Source organism: Vanellus vanellus, assembly GCF_965231255.1.
Source record: "Vanellus vanellus genome assembly, chromosome: 7".
NCBI classification, from domain to species: Eukaryota; Metazoa; Chordata; class Aves; order Charadriiformes; family Charadriidae; genus Vanellus; species Vanellus vanellus.
The window spans coordinates 27,681,075-27,697,246 of NC_138912.1; the positions used below are offsets into that span (position 1 = coordinate 27,681,075).

The following is a 16,172-nucleotide window of genomic DNA, read 5'->3' on the forward strand; positions in this document are numbered from 1 at the left end:
GGGGAAAGTGGATGACCGAGCACTTATAGCAGAGCTGGTTGTCTTTTGATAATGTTGCAAACCTGGAGTTAATCCATTGGTTTTAAACAGCTCTTCTGCACTGCGTATGCAATGCACTGAAATCCTAGTGCCACTGCACAAGTCTTTACTAGTAGCGATATTGTTGCCAAATGTCTGGATATTGATAATGAATTTTCTCTGTTATGCCTGTAACCTTCCCTGGGGTGGTGTGAAACTAGATCACCGAAGTGATTTATGAAATGGAAACCTGTTTGAAAGCTCATATTAGTGGTGGTTTGACAGTTGTTTGGCTTTGTTATTTTAAACGACTTTTATCATGGAATCAGTTTATAAAAAAATAGAGGGGCAAGTGGTGTGTGTACACAGGTATTGATGTTATAAGACCCAAATATCCAATACAGAAAGGTCCTTTCTCTGTCAAACTAAATAGTTAAGCCTCAAGTGTGGGTCTGTGATAATTCAGTTAAATGTGCAATACTATACCAGGAGAGCATCTCTCTTCTCTGATAACATATCCCTTACAAACACTGATGAAAATTAGAAAGGCTTTAACTATTAGTTCAGAGTGGCTTTCTGTTCGACTTAGCTGCAGTTGTTATGAGACATATTTGGAGATCTGAGAAAGTTTGTTTTGCAGCCTTTGCTTATGTCTTCTCATACAAGCCTTGGTTAGGAAGGGGAAACACTAGACACCTGTACATTCCCACTGCATCTTTTAGCTAGAGATCCAGATTGTGGTGTCAAAATAAAAATTCCAGATCATTTATTGGAAAGCTAATGTGCTTTACAGGCGAGGGAAGATTTAATAGCAGCTGTAGCTTCTTGAAACGTGTGTGCTTGGTGGGGGGTGGGGAAGAGATGTGAACTTGAGTCGTTTTTAAAAAAAAGCCCAACTGATTAAGTACTTAAAAAAAAAAAAAAAAGTTTGACAAGAAGGATGTGTTACAAGTAATCAATACTTTTTGGAAAAAAAAAAAATTTCTAACGCATTCTGCAGGGAGGCACTTAAAACCAGCGTCAGAACTCCGTGGACTTTCCATACAAGTATCTTGAGGAATGAAAAGCACAAACGAAAGCAGACCCTTTTCCTTGCCTCGCCTCAGAGGCCGATGGCAGTGGGGAGGGGACGTCAGCCCCAGCGTAGCCGGTGGCTCAGCCTGGGGTCTGTTCAGCTGCGGCAGTGGCTCTGTGAGGCAGCCGTGGAGCTGGTCCAAGCGCCTCATGTGTGTGCCCTGATTTCCATTCGCCTTATCTTCCCAGCTAGTTAGTGCAGTGGTATGCTGCTTATGGCCTGAAGAACAGGCGAGCATCTTCTCTCTGGGGTTGATGCTGGTTCCTGGACCAGTGCACAAGCTGATGGTGGTTGTGTGTCCCATTAATAATATGGGCTATTACTCTTACAGTTCTGTATATAGAGAAGGATTAATATTATACTGAAATTGATTGTGAATTACTTAGTTTGTTGCTATATCATGAAATCAATTCAGTGATGTAATAGCTTTTGTATTATTACTTTAAATACTGTATTACCTTCCTTGGGACTCAGTATAATGAGACATTAGCATGTTCTTAAATGAATTTTTTTTTTTTACATGATGTAGATTTGCACTGATGATGTTTTGAAAGAAATATCTCTGTATTTTATAACACAATTGTCTGTAAACAATCGGGCTAGAAAATGTTTTCCAGTGACAGCAGCTTTTCCTGGCTACTTTGATATCAACATTTGGCATTATCTAGTTGCTCGGCTCAGTGCATTCTTGAATCATTTTCAGGAAAAAAAAAAAAAAATCTCCAAAGGACTTAGATTTTGGGAGCAGACAAAGATCCTTTCTGTACTTTTTTTTTTTCTAAATCTTTAACGTTTGATTTTTTTTTTTTTTTTTTTCTGTATGAAAGAAATGTTCTTTGAAGGAATTTATGCCATCATGGGGAATGGAACACTTGGGTTGAGGAGTTTTTCCTGCTAGTAGTTTCTAAGTGGGCTCTGGGTATGGGCATGCATCTCGGCATCATGTTAAGCTTTGGATGTGTCTCCACCGTGCTCCAGAGCTATTATTACAGCTCATTTAAACAGACACAATGTAGTTTAAAACAAATTAATTTGGGTTCCAGTAGCAGGGCTGCTGCAGGGCTAAGGTTTCACTGGCTGAGTGTGTAGCCAGAGCTGGTGTTTCTGTGTGTTTCATGTTGATGTTTTTCTGGCTATGGCTCACCTACAGTAGGTGCTTTAGTGATAGGTCAGCATGCTGCAATCATACCTGGTTTGTCACTGAAGATTGTGTTCCCTCTTTGCTGCATTTTAAACCAGTGAATTTCAATAAAATTGCAGGGGATGAAAGTTGAGAGAGCAGCTTTGTAAGACCAGTCTTCAGTCTGTGCATAAAATGGAGGAAAAAAAAAAAAAGGGATTTTACTTCCCTTCACTGCTAGCCGGCATATCACAGCCAGGCAAGGTGCCACCAATTGGCATCTGTCTCCAGATTCCCCATATTGACAAGAGTCATTCAGAGCTGATAAAAACATTAGCTCTAGTCATAACTTGCCCCAGTAAAGGTTCACAATAGCTTCAAGAGACTATCTCTGTCTCCGTCATTTTTTTCGGAGCTGAGGCTGTCATTTTGGTGACAGTTGGGTTTTTCTGCACATTATGTTTTACTGGCTCGCTAGCTGGTGAGCAGCTTGGGGTGAAATCTTAGTCTCACTGAAGTTTGCTATTGACCTCAACGCTCCTCCCTCCCCGCCCCATATGCCACTGCATTAACATATATTTCAAATAGAGATCAAATTTGTAAACGCTGTCGGGGTGGCCGTAACTGCTTTAGGCTGCCGGGTGTTGGAGGTGATTGAGGACGTTGCTGCGGGCCCTTGCAGGAGGTGAGAGGAAGTAGATGGGCCTCCATCCCTAAAATTGCTGCTCCCTCATATTGCTACCTGTTTACTGCAAAAGACAGAAGCCTCCTTTCAACCATTCTGCTTCATGTTTTAGCCTCTCTCCTGCTGCCAAGAATATTTTTACTCTGCGTCAAGAGAAAATGAATTCATGCCTTCAGGATTTGTACTCTTTGCTCTGTGCTATATGATAGCAACCCAGCGAGATGTGCAAGTGGAAACTGCATTAATGATTGATAAAAGCTGAGAGCTGTTTAAATTTTTTTCCTGTTTAATGACTATCAATAATTTAATGCATTTACTGTATGTTTTTAAGAAATAACACCCATATTACAGGCTTGGGTTTAATAGGCTAAATGATTCAAGCTTCAAAAAAGACAGATTTCCGACATGAAGTGTATCCTCTTTTTAATTAAGAATAAGACAGAAAAATGTGAAATCAGGCTTGTAAGATGGAGATAGATCTCCCCAAACAAATGTTTCTGCATGCTCCCTCCCTACTCCCCCTATCCCTTGGGCTGTTGTGTGGAGCCAAGTGCCCGCTCCTGCCTCGCAGAGAGCGGTGGCCAAGCTGGGTGAGAAGATAGCTGTAGTCACGTCAGCATGTGGCTCACCGAGAGTGGCACGCAGGAGCCCACGCTGCCACCCCGGCAGGGACCCTGGGGAATATGCTGCTCTCCAGGACATGGCCACGCACCTGGCTTTCCTGTCCCTTATGTCCTGGGTCCCAAGTCTCACAACAGCGCTGCTGTTTTAGCTGGCTTATCAGCATCCCATCACCGGAGTCACTGGGTGAAGGTTGAGGAACATGGCTTTTAGAGAAAGAATTGCTGACTTCTAGATCTAGCTTAAAAGGGAGAAATTAATGTTTTGGGAAAATTATTCCTCCTCCGTTTCTTGGGAAGGGACCAAATTTTTAAAGTGGTGAGCATCTTCCATTGTGCTTAGTTGCATTAGGCTTGGCCCTCAGGGCTTTGCATATAAAATATAGGCTATAAAATCCTCCTTGTGCTAGGTATGTACCTTTTTTTGGTGGCTAAGAGAAAATTAAATCTTTTTTTTTTTTCGTTATTGGTAGTCATTTCAGTTAGACTGGTAACTAAATGTCATGCATAGGTTGGTATGTTTTAATAAGCGTGTTATCTAAATGCATGCAAATGAATAGTGCTTCTGTAAACTTAGATTTTCACATGGACAAATGTCGTTTTGGGAAGACCTTTTTTCGGGATCCAAAGAAAGCAAATGGGGAAATACAGATAGGTATAACATTTAAGCTGCAGAAGAGAACTATGTAAACACCTCTAAATAAAGATATGGAAATATAATACATTTGGCATTTGAATAAAGGTGATTCAAATTAATAAAAACTATGCTTCCTGTTTAGGAACTATATTTCATGTAGGTAAAGCGCAGTCTTATATTTAGACATCTGTTGATGAGTAGATCCCACGAGTTCACTAAGACCTGGGCAAATCAAAGGAAAGTTTATTTAGGAGATGCGTGTTTTGATTCATTCTTACCATGTTTTTATCCTTTGTCTGTGGTTCTGCAACAATATTTTGATAACTTTTTCTTGGCTATTTGTAACAGATACTTGAGAAGAGCTTCCTGCCTTTGTGCAGATACAGTTCTGGGAACATTGTATTTATGTTTGAAGAAGCTTTGTTTCTTCACAAATAGCTCCAGTACAGGTGTTTGTGGTGGAAGTGCTTACCCTGTTCTTTGTATACAGACACATATATGCTTGCACACACACATATATGCATGGGTAACAACGATTCATACTAAATTAAATGAGTATTTGTTAATTTCTAGCTTGTTTTCTTTATGTTGCTGTAGGTAAGAGCTATGTTTATAGGCAAGTTTCATTTCGTACTGACTCTGTCCAAGCTGTGGATATTAGAAAATAGATTGAAGAAGGAACCTGCTGCAGCGGGGGGGTGAGGCTTCTGGCTCCAAAACACAGGGTGTAGAGTCATGCCCTGAGAGTTAGGGGAGGATGCCCAAAACACCTGGGAGGTGCCACCGCCACTAGTGGTGGAGATGCTACAGACTAATGTGTTTTAGCAAGGTATGTGAGAGATACTATGTTCTAAGGAACATTTTAACCGCAGATTGTACAAGAATGCATCTGGGAAAAAGGTTTTGTCATGATGGTTAAGAGTAGGTATTTTTATCTTACTTTCTTAACTTGCTTCTTGTTTTTTACAATAAGAAATTGAGATTATTTCTTCCCTCAATAGATATTCATGGAATAGTTGTTCTATTACATCTCCTAGATTGAGAGGTTGAAAAATAAACAGAAAAATAAATAATTTTTTTACTGTGCTATAAACTTGACCTATTTCTATTAGTGCACGCTGAGTGCACGTATAATTCACCTGAAGAAAGTAGCTGTTTGTTAAATGTAGATTGAAGAATCTTAAGAGCAATTTTATTGCTCCTATGAATTGTGTGAGGCAGTGATGTACTTCCCCCCAAAGCCTGCTTTGCCTTATGTTGTGAACACGGTTTGGGGAGGGGGCTGTTACATACCACAGTGCTCTGATCAAATTCTTTCTCTGGTTTGTGTTGTAACGGAAGGAATAAACATCACAGAGCTAGAAAATGCAGTAAACTAGAAGATCTTCCAGGCTGGTTGTGTATGATGGGGGCTCCCTTTAATGGAGTAGTTCCCCGAAGCGCTGATGGGGGCTCCTGCCGAGGCTCAGGCAGGATAAGGTGAGCAAGCTCTCTGCCAGTCGTGTGGTGCAGACTGGAAGTGAGAAGAGTTCCCAAAACTTTATTTTCTGAACTTAAAAAGTCTCCGGATCAGTTAAATTACAAATTAGGTCCTGGCAAATGTCATGCAGAATCTTTGCGTTTAACTGTGGGAAGCGAGTTAGATTTGGGTAACACCTGGAAAAAACACTATATTTTCATTGTGCAGCTGGAGGAATAAATCTGATACTGATCCTCCAGAAAGAAGGATTAATTTTTAGTCAAGATCACATTTCAGAATCCCTGGTCCAGATTTCAATCGTCAGCTCAGGTACTGTCCAGAATCATTGTGCGTAGTGTGAGTTATAATGAAAAACCAGCTCTAGCTAGTGGAATTGAGGATTATTTTTATTAAGCTTGATATAGGAAAGCAATTCAGCTAAATCCACTGCAGAAGTTGACTCAGACGCCATCTGAGGGTGTTTGTCTTAACATATGCCTCTTCATTTATCTGATGTTTATGTCAAAGATTTGTTGGATTTCGATACAGTGTTTCCCAGTTTTCTGTTTGTTTCCTTCCTGTAGTGGCTGTATGTCCAAAACATTTTGACGTTTTTCTTATACAAATTATCTCTGGCCCTGCCAGAAATTTAGTCTTTTGGTATCGTAAGTCATTTTGCTATGTTTCTGTATGTAGAATTTGGCTTTTGGGTAATGCATTATTTCACTTCATTTTATATTTTTTCTTGCCTGAGGATTTGAGAACAGAGCAATCTCGCTTTCTTTGGGTCAAGTGATATTGAGTCAAAGCTACATTCCTAAGTGGCACTTATGACAAATTTCTGTCTCTCTGAGAATGTTGTTAATAAACTTGATTTTTTTGCACTTAGCCGCCTTTTTTGCTGTCTCTTGATTTTGTGTTTGATTAAAAATATGCTTCCTCCAAATCTTGTAAGTCTGCTTTAAATTATTTCTCCTACCAGTAAGAGGATGAAAGTGTAAAACTTTTAAGCACTTGAAATGTAACCGGTATATTAATTCTTAGCAGACTTCACCTGGCATATGTGGGGGGTTTCTCTTAGCAGGGAGAAAAATGCTGTCTAAGGCATCCTTTTGATTTAATAATGAAAAAGAAAAGCAAATGATGCATTATGATACAAAACTAGCGTGTGGTTGAGAGGCGGATACAATTTTTTTCTTCTTGTGTTTTGCAACCTGGTCTGTGCTGAGCTGCTCAGCTGAGTATTGATTAGCGCATAGCCTCAGGATGTACACATGTCAGGAGCAATTCACTGAGGGTCATTTCTTTTCCCATCCCCACAATGAGGGCAGTAGCACAGCTTCCCTCTTTTTAAAAACTATAGCAATTTGAGTACTCCAGGTGTTGGCTTAAGTTGCTTTGCATCAATTAGTACAAGAGGGCTGAAATCTGACAGAAAGCAGAAATACGACCGAGGAGTGTAAGACATCGAGAAAGTGGAATTAAACAGTGTGGGAAGGTTTGCCTTTAGGGATCAGGTTGGAGAGGCAGGTTTTTGAGCAGGTACATTTTCGTGTCAGGATCTGTTCTTTCGCATTGTCAGTTTATTGCTAGGCCTATTTATGGGTGAACGTAACAAGGCAGAAGGGGTTTTGAATCACAATCTTGTTCTTTCTCTCTTTAGTGCACAATTTCTGTGTGTCATCTTCTGTGATCTTTATTTAGTTTTTCATTGTTTATTTACACTGCCACTGTTGCTTCATGAATTCTTTAAATCATTGCCTGTCTAGAGGGGAATCTGGACAGAATTACTCTTGCAGCTTTAAGTCTTGCTGACAGGAGAAGAGAAGAGAGCTTTTGTCCCCTAGAGAAAAGCAGGAACTGTGGCCATTTAGAATTGGACAGACGTGGTTGGCTTTGAGGGAGATGCTGTGATGGGAGTGCTGCCTTTTATGTTGTTTCCTATACGTTGGGGCCCCTTGTATAAAATCTCTTTCAGGAGACCAGGATCTGTATGCAGTTGCATGCTGTTAGCAGATGGGATAATTATCTTTTTGAGGGGTGATGAGGTGTGGGGGCAAATATAAGGTAGCATAGACTTTTTTCCTTATTTTGAGAGCTTGCATTCAGCTTTTCCATGGGACAGAAAAGGGTAGAGTTTTCTGTATGAATATAAGCCAACAAAATGTGATGGCGAACAGACAGGACGTGTTTCCCTTTGCTCATTCCCCATGGAAAACCTTGATTGCCATTTCCTCAAATACGTTAATGTCTTGCATGCACCCTTTAAAATAATTTTCCACTTGATTTTCCTGCCTTTCCTCAGAGGCAGGTACTGGAGGTAGGGAGGGGCCCATTAAATCTGGGTGTCTAAGTCTCTTTAAATTCATGTTAGGAGTAGGGCAGAGAGAGAGAGATGGTCTGAGGTGAGGGATTATGGTTTTATGGGAGTGTAGCTGGATTTCTAAATGGTATCTTTAGTCACAGAAAGGCTCTTTGGTTCCTTTTCATTTCATTATGATACTTAATTTTTTTTCCTCTTATTGTTACTGAAAGATTCAATATAGCTGGAATAGGTTGTCTTAAGAAAATAGATTGTCTTAAGAAAAGAGTAGTTGTCTTAGAAAGAAATAAAAGTTATGCTTCATTGCATATACCTAAAATTATGAGGTATGATTCTTGCAGGGAAGAGTACGTAAGCACTTGAATGTCAGTATATACCTGTATGTTCAGTATGCATGTTGGAATTTGCCTTTTGCCAACTATTTTGATAGTAAATGTGGCTCATTTGAATTTCTACAGAAGTGGGTGTGAGCGTGGCTGAAGCATATTTACTTAATAGAATGAGCACTCAAGAATATTTTTGAATGGGGCTTTATCCCATTCTGGTATGGGACTTTATCCCATTCTGACGTGAATCCATCTTTGTTTTTCTTACTAGTAGGCAACTTGACCTTCATATCCCATATTTTGATATGGGATAGAGGGAGAAAATGCAGGACAGCTCAAATTGGTATTTTGGAACTGGAGGAGAGACACAGTAGCTCTTCTAAGGAGGAGTTGTAATCTGTAGCCTCTTCAAAAAATGTAAAAGCTAATACTCATTTGGGTTTTTTTCTTCTTTTTTTTCCCACTCCCTAGGAAATACTGTTGTGCTGAGGAAGCAAAAGGCTCCCATCCCTTCCCCCCCTCCCCCCCCCCCTTTCTGCTTGCCTGAATTAGAAGCTCCAGGAATGTGCTAATTGGCGGCGGCCTCTTCAGAAAGGTAAGAGGTAATTCTTATCTGCTTTTCGAGGTGTCTTGCCTGCTCAGCTCCTTCTGGAAAAGAGGGTGATGTTAGAAGCAGCTTGTCTACATAGAGTTTAGACAACTCTTCTGGTTAATGTGGATTCCCCTTCTAATGGTGTGATGCAAACAGAAGCTGCGTGTGCTTCTCGCTCTATATGTGGGATATAGTCCCTTGGGAAAAGTAAGAAGATGAGATACATTTTAAATGTTTGCAGAGAAAAAAGAAATGTAACTGTTGTATTGCGGACTGATTAACTAAATCTTTGTCTGAATGTCAGCTTAGATGAAAACAATGAGTTAGGTCTGGAGAAGCCAAGATGAAGAATTGTGTCGCAAAAAGTGCTTCATTTATTATTATCATACATGTACATACAATCAGATAAATATAGATTTTTGGTTGGTTGGTTGGATTTTTTTTTTTTTTTTTAATCCTGATTCTCTTCTCTGGGGTCCTTCGTGGTTTCATGGCTGGTTGTACTACTGACAGATAAGATAGGAACCAGCTGGAACCCCAGCTCTTGCACTGAATGGTGTGTTTTGCAGAGTTGGAAACAGATGGCAATTCTTCACCTCTCCAGACTTTTTTTAGTTTTGGGCAGAAGTGCAAAGTTTGGTGGGTGAGAGTTCAAATGCAGTGCCTTTTTTGTAATACTTATAAGCAATTAAATTGCGTAGTTATCTGGTGATGTGATCCACATGTAATCCATGGCTGTCTTTCCCCTTCAAGACATTCAATTCATGTGCCGGAATACATAAAGTGCAAAAAATTAGTGCTGTGATTCGTAGAGCATCCTGAGCTGCATGAGTAGGCTCAAGTCAGTTGCTAGACAAATTCCATATATATTTTAGTACCAACACTCAATGTTTAGATTTGTGTTTGCTTAGGAGCGGGCTGCAGTGCTTTGAGATGTCATTTCCTATTCCACCTTTGTGATGGACATTAACGCTTCTTGTAGTGGAGGCAATATCTTCTGTCTAGACCTCAGCCATTCCAGTTCACAGTTGATGTCTTAACTTAAACCAGCTCTGGGAAGGGGTTTATGCTAAGTTGCTAGGCTCTGAACTGGGGAGGCCAACGCGTGATATAAATTTTTCTGCCTGATTTGCTCTGTGGGGCTAACCTTTGTGAAGGGCTTGGGAAGACAGCGCGATGCAATTATGTCTTAAATTGCCCCAGTGAGATTTGTCAGAGTTCGTTTGTCAGACCCCTCAGACTGACTAAGTACACCAACTTATCAAGCATCAGCTGCAGACAGGTAATGTGCCTTGGGATGTTCTCTTTCTCATTCTCCAGCTCATTCTTGATGGTGCAGAGGCAAGCTCACTCTTTATTGAACGGCCGCTGCCAGCTGCCTGGCTACCTTCTGCAATAAAGCTAATGACCTAATGGGCAAATGTTTCTTGGAGACCTTCAGCTGAAGCGGAGACAAGGAGAAACATACCGACCAGCTAAAGGGTTCTCAAGGAGCTTGCAATTTCCCCAGGGCTCCTTCTATGTAATTACCTGTCTATCGCTTTGTCTCCTATCTTTTAATGCGGGAGGAGTGTCAGACTCCAGGCCGCTAATCTTTGTTACTATGGAAAGGCTGGTTACGCTCCTCTTCTTGCACTTCAAAAATGGCAATGGCTGATCCCCAGCTGGTTCCCTGAATCTAACTTAAAAATGGATGATAGCTTTTCTCCTTGGTGCCAGACTAACGAACGCAGCCGCCTGCGCTGTCGCAGGCAGGCATTGCCCCCGCCACTGGCGCTGCGGCGTGCTGGCAGGAGGAGCCTGCAGAAGCTGCCTTGTGGCCTCTGAACCTGTTTTCTCCCAGACAAGTGAAGGCTCTGTTAAATTCCTTTGAAACGTGGGGTTTTGGGGCACACTGAGACGTGGGAGGCTTGGCTGAGCTGCAGGTGTGGAGGAAATCTGCTATTAAGATTCGTAGCTCCAGCCGGGTTTTTGTACGGTTTCTGAATGCTTTTGCGCGTCCTGGGTTGGGGGCTGAGGGAAGCACAAGCTTTGCAAGCTGTTTGATAGGATCTTGGGCTTCAGTTGTTGTTCTTGCCTCCCTCCCAGCGTGCCTCTTATGTGGGGATGGATGTGCGGCGGAGACATCATATGCTCAATTCATGGGGTCAGCTGGGAGGCTGTGCGCAGCCCACTGCTGCTTCTCTCCGGCTGGCCGCATCTGTTTGTCCCTCTTGCACAGCACTGGAAATTCGGAGGGGATTCCCTGCCTGCTGCTTCCCTCTTCCTTTCCTGGCTTGTGCTTCCTGAGCTGCAAGTGTCAGACGGATGGTCCCTCCGAAGCTGGGGTGTGGGAATGGCTCCAGCACAAACACCTTGTCTCTGTGCACTCCTTTCCGTCCTCGCGAGGAGGGGGGGGACTGTCCCCGTGTTGGACAGGGTCCCTCTCCAACTGCTGCAGTGGCTCGCGTGCCCGGCAAACGTATGTCACTAAACTCCTTTATGATGGTACCTGCATAAAATATGCTTTAACTGCCGGCACATGCATGGTATTTAAGCAGCAGAGTCTGTATTATCAAATGCAGTCATGCAGACTGTATTCCCTGGGGTGAGAAGCTCTGGGAGGAGAGGCTGGATGCGATAGTGAAATTTGAGAACCAAAGCAAAAGGAAATTCTCGCCCATGTGTTGGACTAGAGCAGGTTCAGGAAAGGTGGAGGATGGGGAAGCATATACCCCTTCCCAGACGGGAAAAGCTGAAGGGGGATAGAAAGGAGGAGAGAGGCAGGGCAGGGACAAGGCAACAGAAGATCAGGCTGGGTAGTGGCTCTCTGCTGTGTTTTTGTTTGCTGCCTTTAATGCCGTGCTTTCCTCCCCCATTTCCTTGAACTAAATTTGGACGAAGATAATTTTCAGTTCTTTTGTTCATTGAAAAAGCAACCATACCTCTGTTGTGATTGTTTCAGAAGTTGTGCCCTTGTCAGTGCATCTAGAATGATGATTTTGCACTGATTTTTTTGAAAGAACTTTTGTTTCCCTCGCTATTTTCCCCTGTTTTCCTCTCTCTCGTTTGTATCAACCTGAACTATCTCCAAAGGAAAGCTGATACTGCTGCTGGCTAACATTTCAGGTGGGTGACACTGTGTGTTAAGCAGCATGCCTGTAATAACTTACATGTCAGTGGGTAGCTTGCCCTGTTTGTTTGTATTTCTCTTTTCATATAGAAATCAAGTTCATAGCTCTTGAGCCTTTGTAGAGTGTTTCAACAAGGTGTTTGTTTAAAGTTTTGGATTTTTTTTTTTTCCCCCCAAATCCTTTGAGATAAATTTGGGGTTAGGATTTTTCATTCAGTGACTGTATTCAGTAAAATGAAGTGTCTGTCAAAGCTATGTTGCCCCTTGTGAGAAGATGACAGGTTCTTCCAGAGTCCTCAGTTTGCAAAGCCTTAACCGTCTCCCAGTTTAAATCAGCACTTTACCTGCTTAAGGCCTTTAAGTACTTAAATAACTTTATGTTAACAATGAGCCTGTGCTCTCTTGTTTTTTAATGAGGCCTTTGATATTTTTCTGATTTTCATTTCATGAAGGTTACAGGTTTTAATTTTTTATTCTGAAATGGAGAATATTTAAATCTCAAAGATTTTTTTTTTTTTTTTTTGGAGAAGAAAACCAATTTCCATCCCAGCAGTGCATTTTTCAGGTCACTTGTATGTTTAGAATCTGTTTACTGTGTAATGTGTTTTTAAAAAAATAGAAAAAAAAATCAGAAAGACAGATGCTTATTTTGTACCTCCAAAAATACTGTTTTAAACATCTTTGGTTTTAAGCACACAGGAAGTGGGGAGTTCAGAACTGAAACCAATGTTCTTAAATCACTTCATTCATATACAAGGTATAAGAAACATAAAGAAGCAGAGTAAAAATCTGGCATATCTAGGCACAAGCAGCTGGGTTAAAATGGTAGTAAGAGCCATGATTTTGAATCTACTTATTCTTTCGTTTGTCTGGGTCAGCCCTTTTCTGAGGTCAGGCTTCAGAGGTCCCACCTAGGGAGTAGGTGAAGAGGGTTTCGAGGAGAGGTGGTGAAGAGACTGCAAGGGGCTGCCTCAGGGCATCTGTGTATCTATGGAGGGCTTGAAGGTGTTACCTTCCCTGTGTAGTGTAGCTATGGCAATGACCATTTGTTGTTGCTGGTTAAAACCCTTCAGTTCTTTAGTGTTAGCGGCACTAGCTCTGGGTCGCTTGGCTTTCCTCCAGTTCCAGCAGTTATGGTCTGTCTGCCTCAGTTGTCCTTCATGCCGTGGAGTTTTCGGTACTCCTCGCGCTCATCATGTTTGAGGTCTACAGACCTACTTCTGAGTATAAAACTGAGTTTACTTATTTAGGAGTAAGTCCTACGTGGAGTGGCGTGTTCCCTTGTGCTGGGGCCTCCCTTCCTTCCCCGCTCCGCCACCCTGACAAACTGCTGTTGGGTCATTGCTCGCCTCCTTTTTGCATCCGCTCCGAGGGTTGGAGGGATGCCTCTGGAGGATAGGTGTCTGCCCACCATCACCCCTGGTGTGCGAGTAGTTGCCCTGAGCTTTGAGGTGTCTTCTTAAGCTGTCTGGAGCTTTGCAGGTCTGCGTGGAGGAGCTCTGGCTTGAGTGACTTGCCGTGGCTGCTGCGGAGCAGTGGGAGTGCAAATGGACAGGGAATCTGCAGGAAGGAGCCTGTGGTGCTAATCCATAATTAGTGGCTGAGAGGAACAAAGTGGTATTAGTGTAGGTGGCAGGTTTTGGTATTTTGCTTTTGCTTATATTACCTGTTCGTCCCTCAAAGAAAGCTGGAAGGGCCAAATCAGATTTGAATGTTGTTGAAGTTAGCAATGGAAAAAGACCTGGTTTGTTGCTTGATTTCCTTACAAGTGGTGGCTGTCTTCTTCTGCTAGGGAACGATCCATCTGGGTGCATACTGCTCCATCCTTCAGCTATGCAAAGATGCATCTGAATTCCTTATAGATTTCAATAATTTTCCTGTTAAAAAAATAATAAAAAAAAAAAACCAAACCAGAATTTTTCTTCCCTGAAACAGTATTTTAGAGTATTGAACTGAAATAATGAATTGGTGTTTCAAAACCATGTTTCCCAGTTTTGTTTTTCTCTTTTTCTACTGTATCTGGTATACACGTGGTTAAGGTCTAGAAGATGTGGTGGTGCCTGGGCGGTTGGGAGGACTGGGTGCTACTTACAGCTCAGGTGGTGGTGCCAGGATCCTTCATCCTGCTTTGTCCCTTTTGGGCTTACCCCATGGGAAGGCTCCTGTGCTGTTGGCCCAAGCATTGTAGTAGAGAGCTGTGCTAACATCTTGTCAGCTGCAGGGCAGAACATATTTGGTCCTGCAGGGAAGCCTTATGTTATAAAGAAATTATGTCTAGAAAATTCTGGGCAGATTTGAACTGGCTGGGTAAATTTATACTGGGAAGTGCTTTGTAATGTATGGTCTGAAAACATTTTTGATGCAGCGCTGATGGCTTTAAGCCAGATGAAGTGCATGGTCACTTACTGCCCCGCTGTGTGATGTAAACCAGATCTTCCTTTGGTGCCTTCCCTCGTACAGCCTTGTCTGGCTGGACTGTGAATTTCAGGCTCCTGCTTATGCTCTCTGGTTCCTAACCTAAACACCCTCTTCTCTTGAAAGAGACCTCTTCAATTGCTTGTAACATAAATACAAAGTTTCCAGTTGTTTTTGTAATTACCTATGGTTTACCCTGATTGAAAAGAAATTCAGACATAAATATTAGTGTGACCCAGGAACTTTTATTTCCACCTGCCCTCAACTTCTTCTCACCCACTCCTCCCTCAAACTATGAATTTAGTACAATTTTAGGCCCAATGATCTTTGTCTTCTCTGTGGGAATTTTGCAAGAGAATGGATACTTAACTTGGCAAGGAAGGTAAAGGGGGAAAAAAAAAAGGGAAGGTGGGTGTGTTTTTTAGTTTTGGGTTGTTTAGGGTTTTTTGGGTTTTTTTGCACTTCCCAAACACTTTTGGGTATTTGTGACATTCATAAAATTAGTTGAATAGAGATGAAAATTGAATATATGAAGGGAAGCACTGTTTGCCAGCAAAATGAGCAGCTATGATATATTTCAATCTTCAGATGCTTGGCTAAAGAATGGTAACATAAGTTTTTTGCTGCTAGAAATCGAGATTTTGGCGGTAATATGAAACTGTGAAATCTGTAGGCATATACTGTAGCAGAAGCTGTCTTTATTCATATACAGCACATGGTATTTGGCTTGGGAGAAAGTTCTTTGCTCTCTAAGAAAGTTGAGGTTTTGATGGAACTGACTGCTGTTTGTGCTTCATATTTAAAATTATTTTATTCTGGAAAGACAAATGAGTTGTATGTATTAATGCTACTGTTGTTGTTTTCCCCTGTTCCCAGCAACCCAAAATATTTCCCTGGCTTTCTTCTTTCCATGCTGTTTCTTTCTAAGCTTGTGATCATAATTACAGTGAGAAGTAGATGATACTCATCTGTATATTCCAGCAGGGAAATTGAGCCTTACATGAATTTTGGACTGTGGGACCTTTCCTTCCTCACCTGTCTAAGTGCTTGTAGTATGCTTGAGGGGTACCGGGGGTGTCAGTTCAAATGGCCTAAGAAGGCACTGGTGGTATAGGGAGAATGGAGAATAAAAGGAAAAGCATGAAAGTATGCAAGTCATGGTTCACCAGTGTCACATTAATAGAATCCTCAAATCAAGTGCTCGTTCATTTTAACCAGAGGTTAATTAATCAGAGTAAGTAGATAAAATGATAAGCTGCTTTTAATGAAGTGAAGCAGCTTTATTAGCAGTAAGCAAAATGCAAAATATTTGGTCTCTGGCACATGTGGTTTTCCTGGGGACTGTGGCTTGCCACCAGCTTTGGAGCATGCGAGCCTTTTTCTTGCTGCACTCTGCAGGCTGCGCTCGCAGTGTGTTTCAGCGTGTGGGCAACTGGGAATGCAGGAGATCGAATCAAATCAGAAGCAGGTATAACGTTTTGAAAACAGAAGAAGAAATGTTTCTTACAGATCTTTCTCTATGCCAGAGACTAGCATTTGCCAACTTCCATGCTTCAGATGCTATTATTTTTCTTTGGAGATAGCAGGCTTCATGCATGCACAGCAAGCAAGCGAACAAAAGCCCTGCGTGGATTTACAAGAGAGTGACGCTGTTTGAAAGGCGGCAATACGATACTGCCTGGTAACTGCTAACAGAGCCTGAAACCCATCAGTAGTTGTCTACCAATTTTCAACTTAGGAACAGAAATGCACCAGGGAGGCGCTACTTGTGTGCGTGTTTAGGCGGAGGG

The 16,172-nt window shown here is 41.9% G+C and overlaps 1 protein-coding gene across 1 annotated transcript in view; it reads left to right on the top strand.

The window, feature by feature from the left end:
* Positions 1-16,172, top strand: part of ZMIZ1 (zinc finger MIZ-type containing 1) — a 357,117-nt gene that overhangs the window by 42,053 nt on the left and 298,892 nt on the right. Inside the window, exon 2 of the mRNA XM_082486190.1 lies at positions 8,735-8,858. The gene's annotated coding sequence lies outside the window, so the exon portion shown is untranslated. The remainder of the gene's footprint in view (positions 1-8,734; positions 8,859-16,172) is intronic.